The sequence below is a fragment of the Sinocyclocheilus rhinocerous genome, unplaced genomic scaffold, assembly GCF_001515625.1.
Source record: "Sinocyclocheilus rhinocerous isolate Xijiao unplaced genomic scaffold, SAMN03320098_v1.1 scaffold1143, whole genome shotgun sequence".
NCBI classification, from domain to species: Eukaryota; Metazoa; Chordata; class Actinopteri; order Cypriniformes; family Cyprinidae; genus Sinocyclocheilus; species Sinocyclocheilus rhinocerous.
In genome coordinates, this window is record NW_015638978.1 from 191,913 (window position 1) to 214,480 (window position 22,568).

At 35.2% G+C, this 22,568-nt stretch overlaps 1 long non-coding RNA gene and 2 other non-coding genes across 3 annotated transcripts in view; all 3 read left to right on the forward strand.

The window, feature by feature from the left end:
• LOC107750734 (uncharacterized) overlaps positions 1-6,681 on the forward strand; it is a 9,168-nt gene extending 2,487 nt beyond the window's left edge. Inside the window, exons 2-3 of the long non-coding RNA XR_001641173.1 lie at positions 2,719-2,724; positions 6,666-6,681. This is a non-coding gene — a long non-coding RNA (uncharacterized LOC107750734). The remainder of the gene's footprint in view (positions 1-2,718; positions 2,725-6,665) is intronic.
• trnar-ucg (transfer RNA arginine (anticodon UCG)) lies at positions 502-574 on the forward strand. Its single transcript has one exon. It is a non-coding gene; the product is annotated as a tRNA-Arg (tRNA).
• trnar-ucg (transfer RNA arginine (anticodon UCG)) lies at positions 879-951 on the forward strand. Its single transcript has one exon. It is a non-coding gene; the product is annotated as a tRNA-Arg (tRNA).
• Positions 6,682-22,568: the final 15,887 nt, after the last annotated feature.

Genomic DNA, 22,568 nt, shown 5'->3' on the forward strand with positions numbered 1-22,568 from the left:
CTTTGTTGTCCATGCTAGTATACTTGCAAATCGGTTTCTTATATTAAAAGACAATATTTTATTCCTACGTACAACAATTGACCAAAACACATTCGGATGCACTACAGCTCTATCCGAAGAAATCCTATGTTTCTATGAAGCGCAACTTGCCTCACAGCGACACCTAGTGTTTGGTACCGCAAGATAACGCCGTCTGTGTGATATTTTCATCAGTGGTGGAGACTATTTTTCACCTAAATAATTTAAAAAAATAATTGAATTGAAAATAGTCAGCAAATAGTTTAAATAAAATAAAAATTCGAGACTACCTCGCTCACGTTCAGATCGCACTAGCTTGGCTGAATATTAAGTAACGTTAGGTTACGTGAGTGGTGCAACATCAGCTTTACTTATTTAATATTCATGAGATTCCCTTCGCTTTCGCTTCTCTACATGATACATCTAATGTTGCAGTCAGAGGATTTTCCCTTATTTCCAGATATTCCTACAGTTTACAAATGTGGCCTCGTGGCCTAATGGATAAGGCGTCTGACTTCGGATCAGAAGATTGCAGGTTCGAGTCCTGCCGGGGTCGTGATTTTTCCATTTGAATAACGTTTTCTTATTTATATGGTTAGAAAACGTAGGGTACACTCACAACACATAAATAACATTTAACTCCACGAAAACTGCCTCATATTAATCAATCATATTGCGATTACAGGTGTACTGTTACTTAATACTTCACAACTTTGATAGTGCATGTTATTTATTTTAAATGCAATGCCCTCACTAAAAAGACAAACAACATGACACTATTTGAACATAGTCTTACTACATTACCTTACAAAGTCGCTCTTTTTCCCTTATTTCCAGATATTCCTACAGTTTACAAGTGTGGCCTCGTGGCCTAATGGATAAGGCGTCTGACTTCGGATCAGAAGATTGCAGGTTCGAGTCCTGCCGGGGTCGTGATTTTCCCATTTGAATAACGTTTTCTTATTTATATGGTTAGAAAACGTAGGGTACACTCACAACACATAAATAACATTTAACTCCACGAAAACTGCCTCATATTAATCAATCATATTGCGATTACAGGTGTACTGTTACTTAATACTTCACAACTTTGATAGTGCATGTTATTTATTTTAAATGCAATGCCCTCACTAAAAAGACAAACAACATGACACTATTTGAACATAGTCTTACTACATTACCTTACAAAGTCGCTCTGAAAATGTTTGTAGAGGAACTTTTGTCGAATTCAAGTGTCTTAATATTGTCGCATGAGGGCGCTATCGCCATAGAAAATGAACATCTTTCAGAATGAGACTAAATTCTTTAATTATTTGTAACTTAACATTTTTATATATATTTCAACGTAGAAACTGAAACAATAATGTGTTTTAACATCAAATAACAGAAGCTGATTCATATTGCGGTTTATAAACCTAAACTGAAATTTAAAATAAAATCACATTGTTCTTAATGATTGATTTAACTATTTTATTTGTTTTCAACAATAAAAACATTAACATATGCATTTATAATAGGCCTATTCATTGGAAAAAAAGCAACAAGAAACAATTCAGATAATCCAGAGATGTCAGCCTCACAGAAGAACATTAAAGCTGATTTTTGTAAAGAGTCCTTTTATATTTAAATTACGTATAAACCTGCATTTTTTGTTCGTTCTAATGATATGGAGTAAAAACTGCAATAAATATAGTAAATTCAGCATAATACAGTAAAGTATCTCTTTATATTTTTTAACAAATCTCTCTTTTTTTTTTTTTTTGCAATTGGTCGTTAACATGGGTAATTCTCTCACATCTTCTGCAGTGATTTAATGTGTAGATTATTATGGGTTCAGTTCAGAATGAGTAAATGTTCTTTCTTTTCTTTGCCAGCGTAGTCCTATAGAAGCCAGTTGAACAGATACTGCTTTTCTCAGCAGATGAAAGAGCCCTTGTTAGATCAGACCCTTAATTTTGCCAAGTGTGGAGACTGAAGAACAGGAGGGGTGGGACGTTTGCCTGTGTGTAACTGAGAGAAAGCTTTAGATGGGGAGGCATGTCTTTAGAGGGGGTTTGTGTCTTAAACAAACTTCTGTTAGTCCCTGCAAAAGCTACCCGGGGGGCTGAGGATACATTAAATCATCATGTTTGGGAGCTCAGGCACGACTCAGGCTGGTTGAAAAGCCTGTCCAGGCCTTGAGTGATGCTATTCATGTTTGGGAGAGAGAGGTCATAGGATCAGGGGGGTTCACAGGCTCCGGCTCTATTGGTATGCTAGCGTACAATATACATATATCCTCATGAAGAGACAGAAATCCTGCCATTTTGAAAGAAAATCAACAGTTGTGGAATGTATCTATCCATCTATCTATCTATCTATCTATCTATCTGATAGAACACTTGTTTTCCTATTGTTTGTAAAATTATTTAAAACACAAATTGCACAAAAAAAAGAAAAATTAGCTTAAATCAAATGTCTGTTGTGTATAATTTAATTGAGAATTCAATCATTTAAAATAAAATAAAACTAAATAAATGTATAAATAAATCAATTCTTATTTTTCATAGCCGTTACCTCTCTTTGGTCTCTATATGGGTTCATTGACATGCAGACGTTTTAGGGACCTCAGTGGTCACTGGGGAGAAAGAGGAAATCGCCACTCAATTAGGAGTTCTCGACCTGTCATTCTGAACTATGACCTCTGTCATTTTGGTCCAGTTTATTGTCCTCTAGGGAGTGACCAGCTGGTCTCTGTCCATCTGATATTCATTCATCTGAACTCCATTAAGTGTTCATTTATTGGTCTGGTCTTAAGGTGTCAAGGTAATTACCGGTAAAGAAAATGCATCTTGTGTTTTTTGTTTGTTTTATGTATTCATGGTATATTTTGAGGTGAATCATGTATAAAATTACAGGTACAATTACAACATATAAATTTAAATAAGAAAAAAATCCCAATGTCATCCATTATACAATCAATATAAATTCAATGTACTATAACTGGTAATTATAAAAAAATTAAAAATAAATTTAAATCTGGAATTTTATACTTATTATGTTATATAATAATGATTTATTTTACAAGATCACATTTGTCCATGGTTGAAAAATTTGCCTTACATGTTTTAAATGTTTGAAAAGTGTTCTTTTTTCAATAAAATGTTCTCAGTACAGAACCCAATATTGAACTAATACAATCTATAATCTTCAATAATCTGAAATATTGTTAATCAATGTGAATCTAATTTACGTTTGGTCTAGTTTGTCAACGAAGGATACTGAGGTACACAGTAGGCTACATTTCTTTTAAATAACATAATTAGTAACATATTTTAAAAGCGTTTGTGCTCCTTATATGTAAAGGTAGTCTACTTAATTATGCTGATTTTTTTTTTTTCTTCTTCATTTCCACAGCTGTACACACATATACACAGCTTATGTTATAGTGTCTGTTACGAAAATCCTTTCCTTGACGAGAATTTATGAATCTTACTATGGCAAAAGCTTAGCTTTTGAATATTAAGTAGGCCATCTGACGTCACTTGCTACAACTTCCAATGCTGAAAGCTCGTGTCTTGAATATTTATTTGATTTCGCTGACGTTGATTCGTAACCTTCCAATGGGGAGCGTTTGTCTCTTGAATACTAAGTAGGTCGTGCTGACGTTGCTCGGTATCCTTCCAAATGTCGAACGCTTAGTTTATGAATATGAATTGGAAATCCTTTGCCATAGTAGGATTAGTGAATTCGCGTGCGGAATTCCCAGCCCGTTTTAGCGTCTGGTCTTCACATCTCCTCTATTCATTGGCTAATTAACACTTACTGCTAGCTGGCATAGAGGTCACTGATAGAGAAACTCGCACAGTCATTTGCATGAACGCACGAGGAATAAGAGAAACTGATAAGCCTATAGCGTGAACGAGTAGAAAATTATACATGTGTGTGTGCTTGTGAAATTTGGTTTTATAGTAAAATAAATAACTAAAACAATACAGATATCCAATTACAGCCATTTCAATTTATAGTACATTTTAACGACAAATCGCATAATTTCTGCAGGGTATTTTTCTATTTCTAAAAGGTGTAGCCTATTATTATTTAAAACATTTTTTAAACAAATTTGGATTGGAAATGAATCGTGCTAAAGTCATTTATTATATTTTAAGGGTTCTTATTAAAATATCTTATTGAAAACCTTGTAGCTAAAACACAAACCTTTTCAAAACGCTGCCCGTTGAAATCTGCCCTTCAGGATGATCATAATTCTCAACAATATACAAGTGTTTTATGAAGCCCACAAATTAAGCTAATTAACTCACAGTAATTAACTCTTCACTGGTTTGCCAGGTGTGACACAATCTGACGTCAGTAAAATGCAAATACAAAGCTGATTCATATCATTCACTTTTGAATCACACTTTTATTCATCCGTATAATACAATATACATCAGAAATTTTTTATTTAGCCTATAAATAAAATTAAATGAAAATAAAACATCAGAAAAAAGCAAACATAAAAAACACATATAAAATATAACCTTAATGAAAATACTGTATAATACAGTACAGTACAATTCTTTTTTATTAAAGACAAAATACTTTTGCTCTCATATACACACACATCATCATTATCAACATGATTTTATGTGCCTCTTATGGCTCCCATTGTTCTCTCTGGATGAATAATTTGTCGATTTTCGACTAATTTTCGACAAAGTGTGAATCCACCGAGTTCATCCATATCTGTAAAAGAGAAACAGAGGTGCTTATACTTAGAGGTGCATTAACGTACAATCTAAAAGACCTGCTTCCTTAAACAGTGATCTTTTAATTGCACAGACATTATGTGGGTAAATTAGGCAAACGATCAGAATAAAACATGCCATTGTGCCTGCCGCTCAAAACACAATCCACAATACAGCTTCACACAGAGACGTACAGAGGCCGCAGAGTGACGATGATACAATTTTAATATTTTCCCATGTTCCACGCTCATCAAAAGCAAAATAGATGATCTGTAATCAATCTCTTTCTCTCTTCCTCAATAGGCCTTTGTAAACAGTGTAAGCGCTCTGTCACAGTGTTCAAATAGTATGCATTGAGGTTCCTGATGCCTTTCATTACCAAAGGGGAGCAGCTTCAAGTCTTTCTCTGTTCATTTCCATCCTCTCCCCTATACGCAAGCTCTCGCTTTCTCTTTCTGCCCGCGCAACGTAGGATTTGTCCTTTTTTCTTTCTTGTTGTTTTTCTCCGAACATCCTCTTCAGGCTCCATGCAGCTTATGCAAATTATTCCTTTTATTATACCCTCCTGCTGCCCGACAACCACACACACACACACGCATTCTTACACACTGTAATTCTCTTTCCGACTCCAACACACACCTTCATCAGCGCCAACCAATTACAAGACGGCGGTCTTGGCAGAGCTCCATTTGTATTTACTGAGCAGTGCATAAAAACACACATGCATTACTGCAATTACAACCAAACCTTTGCACCTCTGTGCATCATATGTGCATTATGGGACTAGATTTGAACTTGAGACCGGCGGCGTGCAGATGGTGGGGTGAGGGTACGGCTAGACGATTTGAACTTGAAACCGGCGGCGTGCAGATGGTGGGGTGAGGGTACGGCTAGACTGAGCCTCAATGGGGGGGTGGACCAGGTCTGAGCCCAAAGATTCCCAGGCTCCAGGACCGTGCCCAGCTGCGGAGAGAGGGGGGGAAGGGGGGACGTCACTAGACAGCCCTGACAGCACGGCCTTTTCACAGGAACATTACTGAACCCTCTCGCCGCCCTTCCATAGCAACTTACACACGGGTCAAAGGGCAAACAGACCCCCCGTATGCGAAGAAAGAGGGACGGTATGGAACGAGACGGTCTAGACATATGTGTACTTGAACTTGACTTCCCTGACTGTTCGTTTCACCTGTCGTAAAATCAATCACCCTTCAGAAGTGGGTGAAATTAGAAATTAGACAGCTCAGGTGAATAGGGTAACATTTTTAACTAATAGATATCACCATACTTCCCCAGTTACTTAATAACAGTACGGTAAGACATCAAATTTTGTATTACAATTTTACTGAAATTTATAAATACGGACATGAGGCAGTATGTAATTAAAAATGCACAGAAATCTATGGAAACATGTTCCATCATGGGATACAAAAATAAAAAAAGTAACTGAGACTTTTTTATCTCACAATTCAGACTTATTTTTCTTGCAATTCTGAAAAAAAAGTGAGATTTGTGAGTTTCCATCTCACAATTCTGGCTTTATAACTAATTTTATAATTCTGAGAAGAAAAAAAAGAAGAATTGCGAGAAAAAAAAGTTAAAATTCCAAGAAAAACATCTAAATTGTGAAATAAAAAAGTCGCAATTACCTCTGTTATAATTTTTTTTTGTCCCGTGGTGGAAACAGGGTTTTATAGAAATCTGAACACAGGTTCAAAATTCTTGTTTCATTTTGCTGACATATATGGAGCTTTTGTAAAAACCCTTAACCCTAATATTACTCCATGATTCAGAAAATGTCAACTGTCAGCAGCCAGAAATAAAATGTTATATAAATCAGGCGAATGATATATGAACAAACCACTATGTAAAAACCTTCAGAATATAGATATGAATAAAACAGTAAAGTTTGGTTTATGTAAGTGCTACTGGACATTTCTGGCATATAGATAAAGTGAAATAAAATAAACACTTGTTTTTTTCCCCCCACTATTCAGAAAGATGACATTTCATGGAAGCAAAAGAGCCCAAAATTCACCACTCATCATTTTGATTGTATGTCTTGCCTTAAAAAAATAAAAATGGTGTTATCTTTCACTCGCCCTCATGTTGTCTACAAAATAAGACATTCTAAAAAATATCTCAAACTTGTGCCAAAGTCCATTTGACTTTCATTATGTAGACAAAAACAGACTTTCTTTTGTGTTCCACAGAGGGAAAAACAAATTCATACAGGTTTGGAATGACACGAGGGTGAGTAAATGATGACAGGATTTAGATTTTTGGGTAAACTATTCCTTCAAGTCCTATTGTTTGAGGAGCGTCTGCTTTTCTCTTCATCAGTTCTTTCCTGCGTTTCATCACAGAGGCTCAATTCAACTCACGAGCCTCAAGGGTTACAGGCGCTTTGCATCAGCTAATGAGCAGCCCTAATAAATAAACTATAAACATCTTTTTCAACACTCGGGTAATTTAATCGACTTGTGCTGTAATACACATTTCCAGCAATTAAATCATAAACAAACCCACATAACATCTGCGAATGATGCCTTGACTTTGTCCCATTAGAAATCGGACAACGGAACCAAATCCGACTCAAAAATCAGGTCAAGTGCTTCTGTTTTGATGCTCATCTTAAGGGTTTCCCATCATCGTAATGAAAAACAAAAATGCGGATGTAGGAACATCCGTCTGTACTTTAAAGATCCGGGCTTCTAGATAGATTAGTTCTTGGCCAAAGTTGTATTAAGAGACTAAGATTAAACTTGACCTACATTTACTGTCATTTAGGGCTCTGAATGGCACATGACGGATATTGTTTACATTATTAACACCTAGAAGTAGAAATAATAATATTTTCTGGTGATTAGTAACTTTACCACTTATAGTTACTAACTTTAACAGCTTTTAACAGCTTCCCTTGTTACTGTTTAAAAGCAGATTCAGTTGATAGAGTGCGATTTTAGCCCAGTTTAATAACACACAGTCAAAGACCTATAAAGACGACAGACTTTTGCTCATGGCTGTTGACCTAAATACACAGCAGACATGATCTTGATTTAATCTTACCGGACTGTGTTAACAGATAATGCAAGGCACTTCTCTTTATCATCCAGCACACGATCAAAAAGCATGGCGATTGTCTACAGTCAAGCAGATGGAATATCACAGGTTCAATACAAACTAAGCTTTGTTGATAGACATGTTTTTGCTGGTTTCGGGGTAACATAAAAATACGAAACAATTTCTAAAATAATTTGGATTAGAAATGAAATAAACAGCTGTTGTGCAGTTTCCCCATAGACTTCCACTGGAAGTGCATTACTGTTAATCCCTTTTTTGTTTAGGTTAGGGTTATTATCTGAGGTAATGAACTTGCTTTTAACCTTGAAATACTCCTGTCTTATTCAGCGATTAGCATGTTTTGGGACTTTTTAAATGATCTTAGACACAGAAAAGAGCTGTCAAATAGTCCACTGCACCACAACTCTGACAGCAATTTGCATGTTTTTAATGCAAATAACATATTTAATGTTTACTGATATCTATATATACCATATTTTTTCACATATCTCATATTCCTTTTCACATACTAAGATTATCTGATTGCTGTACACACTGTAATACAGTGGCGTGCATGCGGGGATTTTAATCGCCCCTTTAATCGCCGACGCTACAGTGCCCTTTCAGTCCGATAAGGTGCCCCCGGACCGCGAAAGGGTTAAAGCTTTAATAACATCTGCCTGCTGGGTTTTAATTAGGTCAGAGGAACTATAAGAATCTCAAGGCAAAATAAGTTCATTTAAAATGACTATTTTCATTATTATTACTATTGCTATTTTAAGTTTTATATTACTGAGGACTTTGGGAACGTAACCATTAAAAGCAATCTCAGTAGAGGTTTGTTCAATAGAAATGCTGTTTTTTTTTTTTTTTACTGTAATAATAAAAATAAATGTTTCTTGAGCAGCAAATCAGCATATTAGAATGATTTTGCTTTGCACCACAGGAATAAATGTCATTTTAAGATCTACTGTATTTTTGATCAAATAAATGCAGCCTTGATGAACATAAGAGACTTCTATCAAAAACATTTTAAAAATCTTACCAACTCCAAACTTTTGAACGGTAGTGTATGAGTAGTTTTGCTAGCATACAGTGTTATCAACACTTAATATGTCTGAGATGGTTGAACTATCACATATGCAATTCTGATATATGAATTTTTGTCCCTTATGTTGGGCGTCCAACTAGAGCAGAGGAAGTGACCGCAGACCTGAGGTTTACAGTATCGTGAGCCACTAGTGGAACTAAAACATGTCTCTTCATCACGCGTCCACACCTCCTTCCTTCCACCCTCTGAATCGATCAGTCTCGCAATGTGTCGCCACAAACCCTTGCCTATTTTCCTTCCTTTCTGTTTTAATTTTCAAATCTCTATCACTGTAATGGCTTATTATCAGCATTATCATTTCTCTCTCTGTATCTCTGTGCCCTCTCTTAGATGAGGGGAAACTGAGGTGGGGTTGTTGTTTGATTGTTTCTGTACTCTGCGGAGCTCACAGTGCACAAGGTGCCCGCCTCTGATGTCATATGACCTTCATCACAGTGCCGATGCAAATCACCAACCCATGCAGCCTTGTACGTTTCCCAGAGGTCTATTAATTTCATCAACAAACAACTGTTTCGTTCTTTACTGGATCTGAAACAATGAATACCTGAGGACATTTCTCAATATATTTCAACAACAATAAGTACATTAAGTACATCGCTGCAGTTGCACTGGGACTGCAAATAACTTTATATGTGACCCTGAACCACAAAACAGTCATAAGGGTAAATTGTTTTGAAATGAAATAAGCTTTCCATTGATGTATGGTTTGTTAGGATAGGGTAATGTACTAAAAACAAAATATTATTTTAATTTAACAGCTAAATCTGCACTCAAGAAACAATAGAGAACAATATAACCTTCAACGCATTCTATTAATGCACGAAAACACACTTGGCCCATTTACATCAGCATCCCACTCAGACTCAGACACGTATTAACTACATGCAAAGTAATTAAGATGATCAGGTGGCGAACACCCTCCGTCTGTAAACATACACACCCCTGTACACACACACACACACACACACAAAGGCTCTGCGATCTGCATAACCGTCTCGTGTCTTTGGCATCTGGTGGTGTCTGGTCTGCATCGGTGTTTCCCACCCTGCCCCCTCTCTAGTGCTGCAGGAGCAGCGGCCCTGACAATGGTGGGAAAGCAGAGCTCTTTATAAAGGAGGGGGGCCTCCATTGAGAGCGAGGGACCAGCCGCGAGCTGGGCAGAATATTAATGTCCGACACCATGTTCTGTTCATTAAAGGCACGCATGCTGCAGCTGCCGGCCCCGGGCCCCGGCCCCACGCCGGCCCTCATACCAGCTTCACCCTCTCCCTGCCTTTCAGAAAACCCCAAACCAGATCGCCAGGGGCACGACGGGCCGTTTCTGCCAGGGCCTGAGACTGAGGGGAGGCAGAGGGGCGACCCACGCTGTTTGGAAAATTGCATTGTGTCTGTGAAGCCAATGAACAACACCAAGATACTGTGACTTCTACAATTAGTTGTATTTTAGTTTTTTTATGTATGGAAAATATGTGTATACATCACATATATCATTCACTGATGTTCATATGAATATATAAGCTTTTTTATCAATATTTGAGGTTCAAATTTGTATGAATATATTAGGAAAACTATGTATATATGTGCACAAATATTTTTTTGTAATTGCAGTACGAATGATCAGACAAGTGTATATTTAAGTATATATATAAAATTATGTAAAATATTATAGACTATTTCATCATCTTTTCGCCTTCGCTAGTTTATTTTAAGTGTGATAGATACATTTTTTAGAGCTAGTCTTAATTGATGTAAGGCCATAATAAAAGCATGGGCAAAAAGACATATAATATGAATTGATGTGTTTTGAATGAGAACATTTTCAAACTAATTCTAAATTACATGCATTTGACTTGCCTTATCTAAATTTACATTGACTGCCGTTCTCAAAAGATTATAAATGTCTACTCATGCTTTCATATATTAATGCATTCATGCATTCGCTAATTCAACAGTCTTTTCATTCTTTAAACAATTCACCAACAATTGCAAAGACTTCAAATTACGCCAACTTTGAAACGACATACCAAACTATCAAATATTGTCTTTATATTGTAATATTATCCTAATACTGTAATCATTACAAGCACAAGTTGTAATCGCTACACATTCATTGTGTCTGAATATATGACGCTGACTAACTACATAACATGTATTACATCACAGTTGTCCATTACTGCTAGATTGCTTTGATACACTCAGCTCTGGCAGATAGCAGAATACTTCCTAATTGTAACATTGAAACAAGTCTTTTCTGTAAAGCTGCTTTGAAACAACATGTATTGTGAAAAGCGCTATACAAATAAACTGGAATTGAACTGAAGTCATGCATTTGTTGTTTTGCATTTACGCAGCCCCGAATTCGAAAACTTTTGAACATGTAAAAATCGAAATAAATCGATTCGTGCAGCTTTAACAAAGGAAGATGGCAGTCGCTGCTACAGTCATTGCCAGTTCATTTATTTCCTTTGCTTCCCCCTCTTCCTTGCCAAGCCCCCGCCAAAACCCTCTCGCTAATTAATGTAGTAAGATCAGATAGGCTAGAAGCAAGGAGGGGGCAAATGAAGGGGGCTATAATATCCCCAATAAACACACACACGCACAAAATAAAGACCATGATGCAACTCACCTCATGTGCCAGCCCAGCCATCTTAGCTTCTCGTGTAAGATCTCCGTCAAGATGGCCTCCCTTCCTCCCTGTGCCGGGGCTGCAGAACATAGAGTGAATAGCCTCCATTTTAGGGGAAAATCTTAAGTGTCCAGTCCAGAAACTGCAGCAATGCATGGGAATATCCTCAGTTGCTTTTAAAGCTATAAACGCACTCCATTGAGTCTAACCAATTAGCCAGCAGTGTGTATCATTACCTACCGCAATGGATGTCTGTTCTATCAAGAGCTTTTTCCTAAAGAATTAAATGCAGCCTTGTTTAAGGAGCCACTGAATGCAATGATAGGCTGCTTTCCCTGTGTGTGTATATACAGAGAATGAATAAGTGTTTGTACTGCTGCCATTGTTTCTGCCTTTCACACGGGGAAATCCAGCACAAAGAGTCTAAACTGGACTACAGGACAATCCTAAGGCCTCCCTTTAGGCTACAGACCCCAACAAATAGCCCTCAAGTACCTCTTTTGATTGGTGAGCTAGTGACCGGGGCTCCAGGACGCTGACGAGGGTTTTGTCGCCGCTGGCACTGGCACGGATTCTCCCGCACCCCACAGGGGTACAGATGGCGCTGGGGGTTTCTGGGTAGGCGGAGAAGGGAAGATGTAGCAAAAGGAGACTGCCATGTTCCTCCAAGCATCTCTCTCTCTCTCTCGCTCTCTCTCTCTGATGGCTGTGCCCTTGTTGTTGTTACTTTATTGTGCCATATTGTGGATGGAAATAAGACTCTGTATGAAAAGTGAGAGGGAAGGAGTGAGTACAAGACAATGAGAGAGAGAGAAAGAAATGGAAAGTACCAAAAAGACAGAAACAGCATTAAAAACACTCTTTATTATTGCCAAGCTGATGCCATGGCAACTGTCTCCTTGTTTGATATTTAATATAATTAATTTGAATTCTATTTAATATACTTATATTTGTTTGATTAAATATTATATAATTATTTAATTAAATATAATAAAATTATCTATATAATATTTTCATTTAGTAAGTATTTTTATTTTTAAATAAACAAGAAAATAATATAAACATTTCCATTTCAATATACATATATAAAGCATATTTAAATGTATACATGTTTAATTAATGTAGTTATATTTTTTTCATTAAATTTGCATAAATATTACAATACTGTTTGAGGATCTCACCAGCCAGAATCCAATGTCACCTGACAATATGATCAAAATGAGCACAGAGCTGCAAATCTACAAAATGAGAATCTCTCTAAATGTTTTAAAAGCCCTGCATGATTTTCAAACTAACTGTGCAGGTCCATCTTTTAAAATGATTGTCAAGAGAAAAGAACTAAAAGTTTGTCATTACAAATGCAGATTATGCTAAATAAATTCCCACATTTCAGTGGAGACAAAGTTCTGTTTTGCATTCACACAACTGGTTTAGACTGACTAGTTACTAATGGCAACTTCTATTATGAGTTTCAACACATTCAGACAAATGAATTCCAATCTGGACAACAATTCTGATTCGATTTTTTAAAACAAAAACATACGTCAAATTACCTGAGGTAAACGTGGGTGCTCTCTTGCTGTTTTCAACAGATTTTGAGAATTATTTCTACTTTCGGTTATCTAGCTTTATGAAAAGTGTTAAAACTCATACAGCTAGATAACCAAAGAGAGAAACCAACCCTCAGAAAGAGGTTTGAGGCCCGAGTGCTGGCACATTGGTGGTCTGGATGTAAAAACACATCTACAAAGAAATTGCAAGTTTTGTTAAACAAATCAACAGCCAAAAGAAAAAAAGAAATGGCAAAAAAATGCAATTTACCTAGAACTAAAAAACATGAAATGTCTCACAGAGTTTATTAATGAATTATACTAAATAGAAAAGCAATTTAATGTAAACATATTATATTACATAATTTTACATAATAAAATAATTATATTACATATTTATTTATATTACATATTTTACATACATAAAATATTCAATATATTAGAGTAAAAAAATCTACAAAATGGCTAAATAAGATACTTGTATTATATATATCTTCCAAGAATTATTTATTAACACTATTTGTTATTATTATTTTTTTCTAAGGTGGTCAAGTAACATGAATCAGATTTGTGAGTATTTTATATATTTCTAATTAAATCTAATATCAAATCTCAAATGTATCTGAAGGCAGTTCCTGTAATCTAAAATTAATCTTTTTCAACAGTCTAAAACACCTACCACACATCAAACCATTAATATAATCAAAAATATGATATGCCTTCAAAATGATCGTTTTTATCATATTATCATTATTATTTTTTCTGAATATCAACATGATGATAGTATGATGTGCAAAAACTACACACACCGTTCCACACATTCAGTAAAGCTACATATCCAAAAACGTACACACTCCTTCCTTATTGCAGGTCAGCTAACCGTTACATCTTAAATACTGTTTTGTTTATCATATTTAATGTTACTATTTTATAACATACCACAATTGCATCATAAATAGTTTTTCTAACCCAAACATGAATTATAGGTGCATGAGTTTCAGGCACCAAGCGTTAGGTGACATAATTGTATCATATATATTGTAGACCTCAAACTTTGTTTTATATGTTAAGGCTGCTAATTATGACTTTCATCCAAAACACAAGCAAATTAAATCTTATTTAAAGAACATGCTTTCATTATAAAACACGCAACCTCTGACCACTTTGCTAAATATTCTATAAGCTAAAACATGACGCTTATTATGATCATCATCCATATGTTGGACATTAGTCGACGTTCATGTCTAAAAGAATAAAGCACAAGACGTTTATCTCACATTGGCTCAACGGTCAAGGATGAACGACACCAAATGGGTTTCTGCATTTTTTGTGATCAAATCTAAAATTTAAGGCATATTTATAATGAATCGACTTTAATTATAACCAGTAAATTCATTTAGAGCCAATAGGTCACATATAGTGCGTTATGAATTCATCGATAATGTGAGTATGATATTTATCTTTAATATTTTCTTTTAATCGAAATGGACTGAAAAGAAAAGACGTTTCAGCTATGTAACAGCTTACCTCGTGAATCCCTCCGTGCAAACGGCATCATCATCATCATCATCCTCATGCAACTGCACATGGAACACACGAAACATGCAGCATGTCTGTAATCCACAATGTCTCCTTTGCTCCCTAAATGTGCCTCTCAAGCTCACCAAACAATGGATTTCTTCGGAAAACAAGCCGCTCTAGTCTTTCTGGACGCGTGCTGACACTGAAACATTTACAACAGGTGGCAAACTCTCCAAAGCAGCATTGATTATATTGATTATGATGATGCCGATGATGCTGGGCGCGCAGCTATGGTACCAGTCCTCAGCATCCTGCCCAGTATGTTCTCTCCTGCAGTGACGTCAGCCGCGGACCGGCCAATCACAGCGTCTGCGGAGCGCCGCGCTGCGAATTGGCCAATCAGAGCGCGAGGACGCAAGTCGCTTTTGTGCGGCGGGTGTGAGATGAATAACGACAAGGTTATTTTGAATCCTGGCATTAAAACAGAAAACAAACATGGGATGATTTTGAACAACTGTGTAAAAAATATTTCACTAAACTGTACAAAACAATCCACTAATTTATCTGCTAATTATTTTCCAAAAAGAGAAAGAAAGAATGGTCGTTTGAAAATGTGAGGGAGTTATTTTATCTGAATTGGATTAATTGTTAAAAGCCTTCGTCTACTTTGAAATACAACGTAATAGTTCAAACCAACTGAACGCGAAACAAAGCACGAACTATAGACTAGCATTAGCATTTCTACAGTTTGTGCGTAAAAATATGTTTTATCTTTCTCTGAACGTTATTATTATTAGCTTTTGTTTTAATCATGTGGTCAAGCTACATTATATAATTATATCATATTATGTTATGTTATATTATATTATAGCCTATATTTCCTTTCATGTGGTTCATGTGGAGCACGTGTCTTGTCCTTTCAGTCACATTAGCTTTAGATTTAAGAACCTTTTGATAGTACGGATAGTACGAACATTTGTGCTGAAAACAGAACTTTTTCGTTTTTTCGTTAAACAGATGAGCAAACCTGAAGGATTATAGAAGCCTGATGTATTTAGAAATCGAAAAAAAATGGTCAGACGTCAAAACTTTCGCAATATATTCGACATATCAGCTGATCATAATTTCAGCTAAAACATCAAACATTATTTTCCCAACTTATCGCTGAACAGCTAAAAGACGAGGACACAAATTTAAATTCAAAAAGCAAAAAGATAAGAAAAAGCAGGAGATGTTCATGAAAGGAAATAAGCTTTAAAAAACGCGCTGATTTCAGCTTTGCAGCCTCTATAAGGTAGACCGGGGCTAGTTGTCACACTTTTACTCCAGTGAATATTTCTCAGGGTGGTTTTATATCTGAATCTTCTGCATAGACACAAGTCTTACCTAAAATAAGTTATTGGACATTTGTACCGTTATTGCAGGAAAAAAAAAAAACACGTTGATAGACGTTGATATTAAAAGATGTTCAACGAAATGTAGCCTAATCATGAAACACAAAACAAATCTGATAACAGCAACAATGTGAAAGAAAACATATTAATCCATTCATCTGGTCAAGAAATATTGTAATTGAAAAATTGTAAGAATAACATTAAAACACTGGCCCCAGCCTTACATTCATGAAAAATACCTAACTTCATTTATGACAAACACCTGCAGTTTCACCTCAGTTCAAATTCTTCATTATATAGGGAAAATATGCTGATATTGAATCTAAGAATTTTAGTTTGAACAGAATTCACACAAATGATAACAGGATTTTAAATGTAATACCACTGTTAGAAACACACACACACACACACACACACACACACACATGTATAATTTGATTTCTCATTAAAAACTTTAAAGCTAAACACCTTTTGACTTTTCCCTCATGTGACAACTAGCCCCGGGCAGCACTTTCATTTCTGAATTAAAATATTTTTCCAGAAACTGCAGCAATGCATGGGAATATCCTCAGTTGCTTTTAAAGCTATAAACGCACTCCATTGAGTCTAACCAATTAGCCAGCAGTGTGTATCATTACCTACCGCAATGGATGTCTGTTCTATCAAGAGCTTTTTCCTAAAGAATTAAATGCAGCCTTGTTTAAGGAGCCACTGAATGCAATGATAGGCTGCTTTCCCTGTGTGTGTATATACAGAGAATGAATAAGTGTTTGTACTGCTGCCATTGTTTCTGCCTTTCACACGGGGAAATCCAGCACAAAGAGTCTAAACTGGACTACAGGACAATCCTAAGGCCTCCCTTTAGGCTACAGACCCCAACAAATAGCCCTCAAGTACCTCTTTTGATTGCTGAGCTAGTGAGGATCTCACCAGCCAGAATCCAATGTCACCTGACAATATGATCAAAATGAGCACAGAGCTGCAAATCTACAAAATGAGAATCTCTCTAAATGTTTTAAAAGCCCTGCATGATTTTCAAACTAACTGTGCAGGTCCATCTTTTAAAATGATTGTCAAGAGAAAAGAACTAAAAGTTTGTCATTACAAATGCAGATTATGCTAAATAAATTCCCACATTTCAGTGGAGACAAAGTTCTGTTTTGCATTCACACAACTGGTTTAGACTGACTAGTTACTAATGGCAACTTCTATTATGAGTTTCAACACATTCAGACAAATGAATTCCAATCTGGACAACAATTCTGATTCGATTTTTTAAAACAAAAACATACGTCAAATTACCTGAGGTAAACGTGGGTGCTCTCTTGCTGTTTTCAACAGATTTTGAGAATTATTTCTACTTTCGGTTATCTAGCTTTATGAAAAGTGTTAAAACTCATACAGCTAGATAACCAAAGAGAGAAACCAACCCTCAGAAAGAGGTTTGAGGCCCGAGTGCTGGCACATTGGTGGTCTGGATGTAAAAACACATCTACAAAGAAATTGCAAGTTTTGTTAAACAAATCAACAGCCAAAAGAAAAAAAGAAATGGCAAAAAAATGCAATTTACCTAGAACTAAAAAACATGAAATGTCTCACAGAGTTTATTAATGAATTATACTAAATAGAAAAGCAATTTAATGTAAACATATTATATTACATAATTTTACATAATAAAATAATTATATTACATATTTATTTATATTACATATTTTACATACATAAAATATTCAATATATTAGAGTAAAAAAATCTACAAAATGGCTAAATAAGATACTTGTATTATATATATCTTCCAAGAATTATTTATTAACACTATTTGTTATTATTATTTTTTTCTAAGGTGGTCAAGTAACATGAATCAGATTTGTGAGTATTTTATATATTTCTAATTAAATCTAATATCAAATCTCAAATGTATCTGAAGGCAGTTCCTGTAATCTAAAATTAATCTTTTTCAACAGTCTAAAACACCTACCACACATCAAACCATTAATATAATCAAAAATATGATATGCCTTCAAAATGATCGTTTTTATCATATTATCATTATTATTTTTTCTGAATATCAACATGATGATAGTATGATGTGCAAAAACTACACACACCGTTCCACACATTCAGTAAAGCTACATATCCAAAAACGTACACACTCCTTCCTTATTGCAGGTCAGCTAACCGTTACATCTTAAATACTGTTTTGTTTATCATATTTAATGTTACTATTTTATAACATACCACAATTGCATCATAAATAGTTTTTCTAACCCAAACATGAATTATAGGTGCATGAGTTTCAGGCACCAAGCGTTAGGTGACATAATTGTATCATATATATTGTAGACCTCAAACTTTGTTTTATATGTTAAGGCTGCTAATTATGACTTTCATCCAAAACACAAGCAAATTAAATCTTATTTAAAGAACATGCTTTCATTATAAAACACGCAACCTCTGACCACTTTGCTAAATATTCTATAAGCTAAAACATGACGCTTATTATGATCATCATCCATATGTTGGACATTAGTCGACGTTCATGTCTAAAAGAATAAAGCACAAGACGTTTATCTCACATTGGCTCAACGGTCAAGGATGAACGACACCAAATGGGTTTCTGCATTTTTTGTGATCAAATCTAAAATTTAAGGCATATTTATAATGAATCGACTTTAATTATAACCAGTAAATTCATTTAGAGCCAATAGGTCACATATAGTGCGTTATGAATTCATCGATAATGTGAGTATGATATTTATCTTTAATATTTTCTTTTAATCGAAATGGACTGAAAAGAAAAGACGTTTCAGCTATGTAACAGCTTACCTCGTGAATCCCTCCGTGCAAACGGCATCATCATCATCATCATCCTCATGCAACTGCACATGGAACACACGAAACATGCAGCATGTCTGTAATCCACAATGTCTCCTTTGCTCCCTAAATGTGCCTCTCAAGCTCACCAAACAATGGATTTCTTCGGAAAACAAGCCGCTCTAGTCTTTCTGGACGCGTGCTGACACTGAAACATTTACAACAGGTGGCAAACTCTCCAAAGCAGCATTGATTATATTGATTATGATGATGCCGATGATGCTGGGCGCGCAGCTATGGTACCAGTCCTCAGCATCCTGCCCAGTATGTTCTCTCCTGCAGTGACGTCAGCCGCGGACCGGCCAATCACAGCCTCGGCTGAGCGCCGTGCTGCGGACTGTCCAATCAGAGCGCGGGGACGCAAGTCGCTTTTGTGCGCGGGGTGTGGGATGGTGTGATCGAGGCTCCGCCGATGGCACGGTTCTTAATGAACAGATGTGGCTGCAGGTCAGCGCTTTGATGAGCTTGTTTATTCATTTACTGAGTCTTATGCTTTAAAACAATTATGGTTATGATATAAAAAGGCAATTTATAGGATATAAAACAAAGCAACAGGGTCAAATTGTTTTGGTAAAATTAGAAAGATCTATTTAAAAGCCTGTATCAATACCATGCTGAATTGGATTAATTGTTAAAAGCCTTCGTCTACTTTGAAATACAACGTAATAGTTCAAACCAACTGAACGCGAAACAAAGCACGAACTATAGACTAGCATTAGCATTTCTACAGTTTGTGCGTAAAAATATGTTTTATCTTTCTCTGAACGTTATTATTATTAGCTTTTGTTTTAATCATGTGGTCAAGCTACATTATATAATTATATCATATTATGTTATGTTATATTATATTATAGCCTATATTTCCTTTCATGTGGAATTATTCCAGCACGTGTCTTGTCCTTTCAGTCACATTAGCTTTAGATTTAAGAACCTTTTGATAGTACGAAAAAGTGCAACATTTGTGCTGAAAACAGAACTTTTTCGTTTTTTCGTTAAACAGATGAGCAAACCTGAAGGATTATAGAAGCCTGATGTATTTAGAAATCGAAAAAAAATGGTCAGACGTCAAAACTTTCGCAATATATTCGACATATCAGCTGATCATAATTTCAGCTAAAACATCAAACATTATTTTCCCAACTTATCGCTGAACAGCTAAAAGACGAGGACACAAATTTAAATTCAAAAAGCAAAAAGATAAGAAAAAGCAGGAGATGTTCATGAAAGGAAATAAGCTTTAAAAAACGCGCTGATTTCAGCTTTGCAGCCTCTATAAGGTAGACCGGGGCTAGTTGTCACACTTTTACTCCAGTGAATATTTCTCAGGGTGGTTTTATATCTGAATCTTCTGCATAGACACAAGTCTTACCTAAAATAAGTTATTGGACATTTGTACCGTTATTGCAGGAAAAAAAAAAAACACGTTGATAGACGTTGATATTAAAAGATGTTCAACGAAATGTAGCCTAATCATGAAACACAAAACAAATCTGATAACAGCAACAATGTGAAAGAAAACATATTAATCCATTCATCTGGTCAAGAAATATTGTAATTGAAAAATTGTAAGAATAACATTAAAACACTGGCCCCAGCCTTACATTCATGAAAAATACCTAACTTCATTTATGACAAACACCTGCAGTTTCACCTCAGTTCAAATTCTTCATTATATAGGGAAAATATGCTGATATTGAATCTAAGAATTTTAGTTTGAACAGAATTCACACAAATGATAACAGGATTTTAAATGTAATACCACTGTTAGAAACACACACACACACACACACACACACACACACATTTGTATAATTTGATTTCTCATTAAAAACTTTAAAGCTAAACACCTTTTGACTTTTCCCTCATGTGACAACTAGCCCCGGGCAGCACTTTCATTTCTGAATTAAAATATTTTGCAGTCTGTCCTAACATTTTCTCTAGTTTCAAAGTTTTTCAAGTAAAAGGAAAAATAAATAAATTCACCATCTTACACACGATACAAAGTTGTATTGTATTGTACTCATTTTTTTTGTATCATGTATTGGAAGACTATCCCAGTTAACACACATTCTGAGACTGTTTTAGGCTTTCTCTGAACAAAAGTTTGTCAGACAATTGAGAGACATTGGACTTGAACTTCACCTCAAGGATATCTGTCCCTCTAGAGAGAGGAAAAGTGCTCTCAATGCTCTTTAAAACCATCAAATTAATAAAACAAACATGTATAATACACTGTGATATTTAACATGCGTTTACACAACACATTTACCTTAAAAACACACTTCATAAAAAAGCAATTTCTATTCATCATAAAAATGCTACATTTTTAGTACTGAATTATAGATTATTCCAAACTAACATGCTACTTTATTATCAATTTCTGTGCAGTTTTAATGCATGCTTAATTGTTGCATATAAATGAAATAACAGTTGCAGCATTGGCTTTCTCTGATGGGACGTCCTGAGGAATGCACGTCTGCATTCCTCCATCCCTTAATCGGGACTATAATGCAACATTGAGTCGGAATGGTGGGGTGAAGTGACAGCTGGTCTTGACCTCTGACCCCTGCTGTCTGGAGCGCGGTGCTGACAGAGGGGGTCATGCTTCTCTCAGCCCCTGTGGCTGTCTGGGAAAAGCCATCCAGACAGTCCTAGAACACGTCTGGGTAGGGAGGAGAGAGGAGACGTGTTTGGGACAATGTGGTACCCATATATCCCAAAGTCTGAGTGAGACGCCCCACCTCAGGGCCCTGACTGGGGCGCGGGGGCCAGACATGACGAGTGTGATCAGCATACACAAACACATGGCAGCACAAGAGCAAACACACACACACACACACACACACTGACAAAATGGGAAATGAGCTACATTTAATCATGGCATTTCATATCATGATTACTATAGTAATATGATAAGTCATCATAATAGTGTTTCTCCTAGAATTGTATTAAAGACACGTCAAAAGACTCTAAAAATGGTAGAAATTTACAAAATAACTTTTAATAATGGTTTGAATGATCAGATTTGATTATTATTTTTAATGTATGCTGTTATGTATCATTTTTCATTTTTAATGAATTTTTATATTTCAAAGTGATGTAAAATGACATATTGTGTACTATTTTACAATTGTGTTGCATTTAAATTTTTACATTATTTAAATGTATGCTAAAACAATTAATAAGTAAATGGTCTGTATTTTTAATGTCATAATGTTTTAGATGATAAATTCTAATAATAAAAGAATCATTTTCAGACGTTTCCAATATTTCATTAAAATTCAGACTGTTTTGTAAGTGCTAAATACAAACGTATCTCAGTATTTTGATATCAAGATGAACTTTAAATACATTTTAACATTATTCTTTAAATAAATAGTTATACATTATTCTTATTATTACATTTATGTGTTTTGATATGATGACCTTTTAAAAACATTTTAACAATTTCTAAATTACTGTTTTTAAATTATTATTATTATTGAATAATAATAGTGTTTTTTGAGTGTTTTTATATGAATAAATCAAGAAAAAAAGCATTTTAACATTATTTCTTAAATTATTATTATTATTACTACTACATTTAAGTGTTTTGATATTAAGATAATTTTTAAAAACATTTTTAATATATATATATATATATATAAATTATTATTTTTATTAAATTTATCTGGGTGTTTTGATATT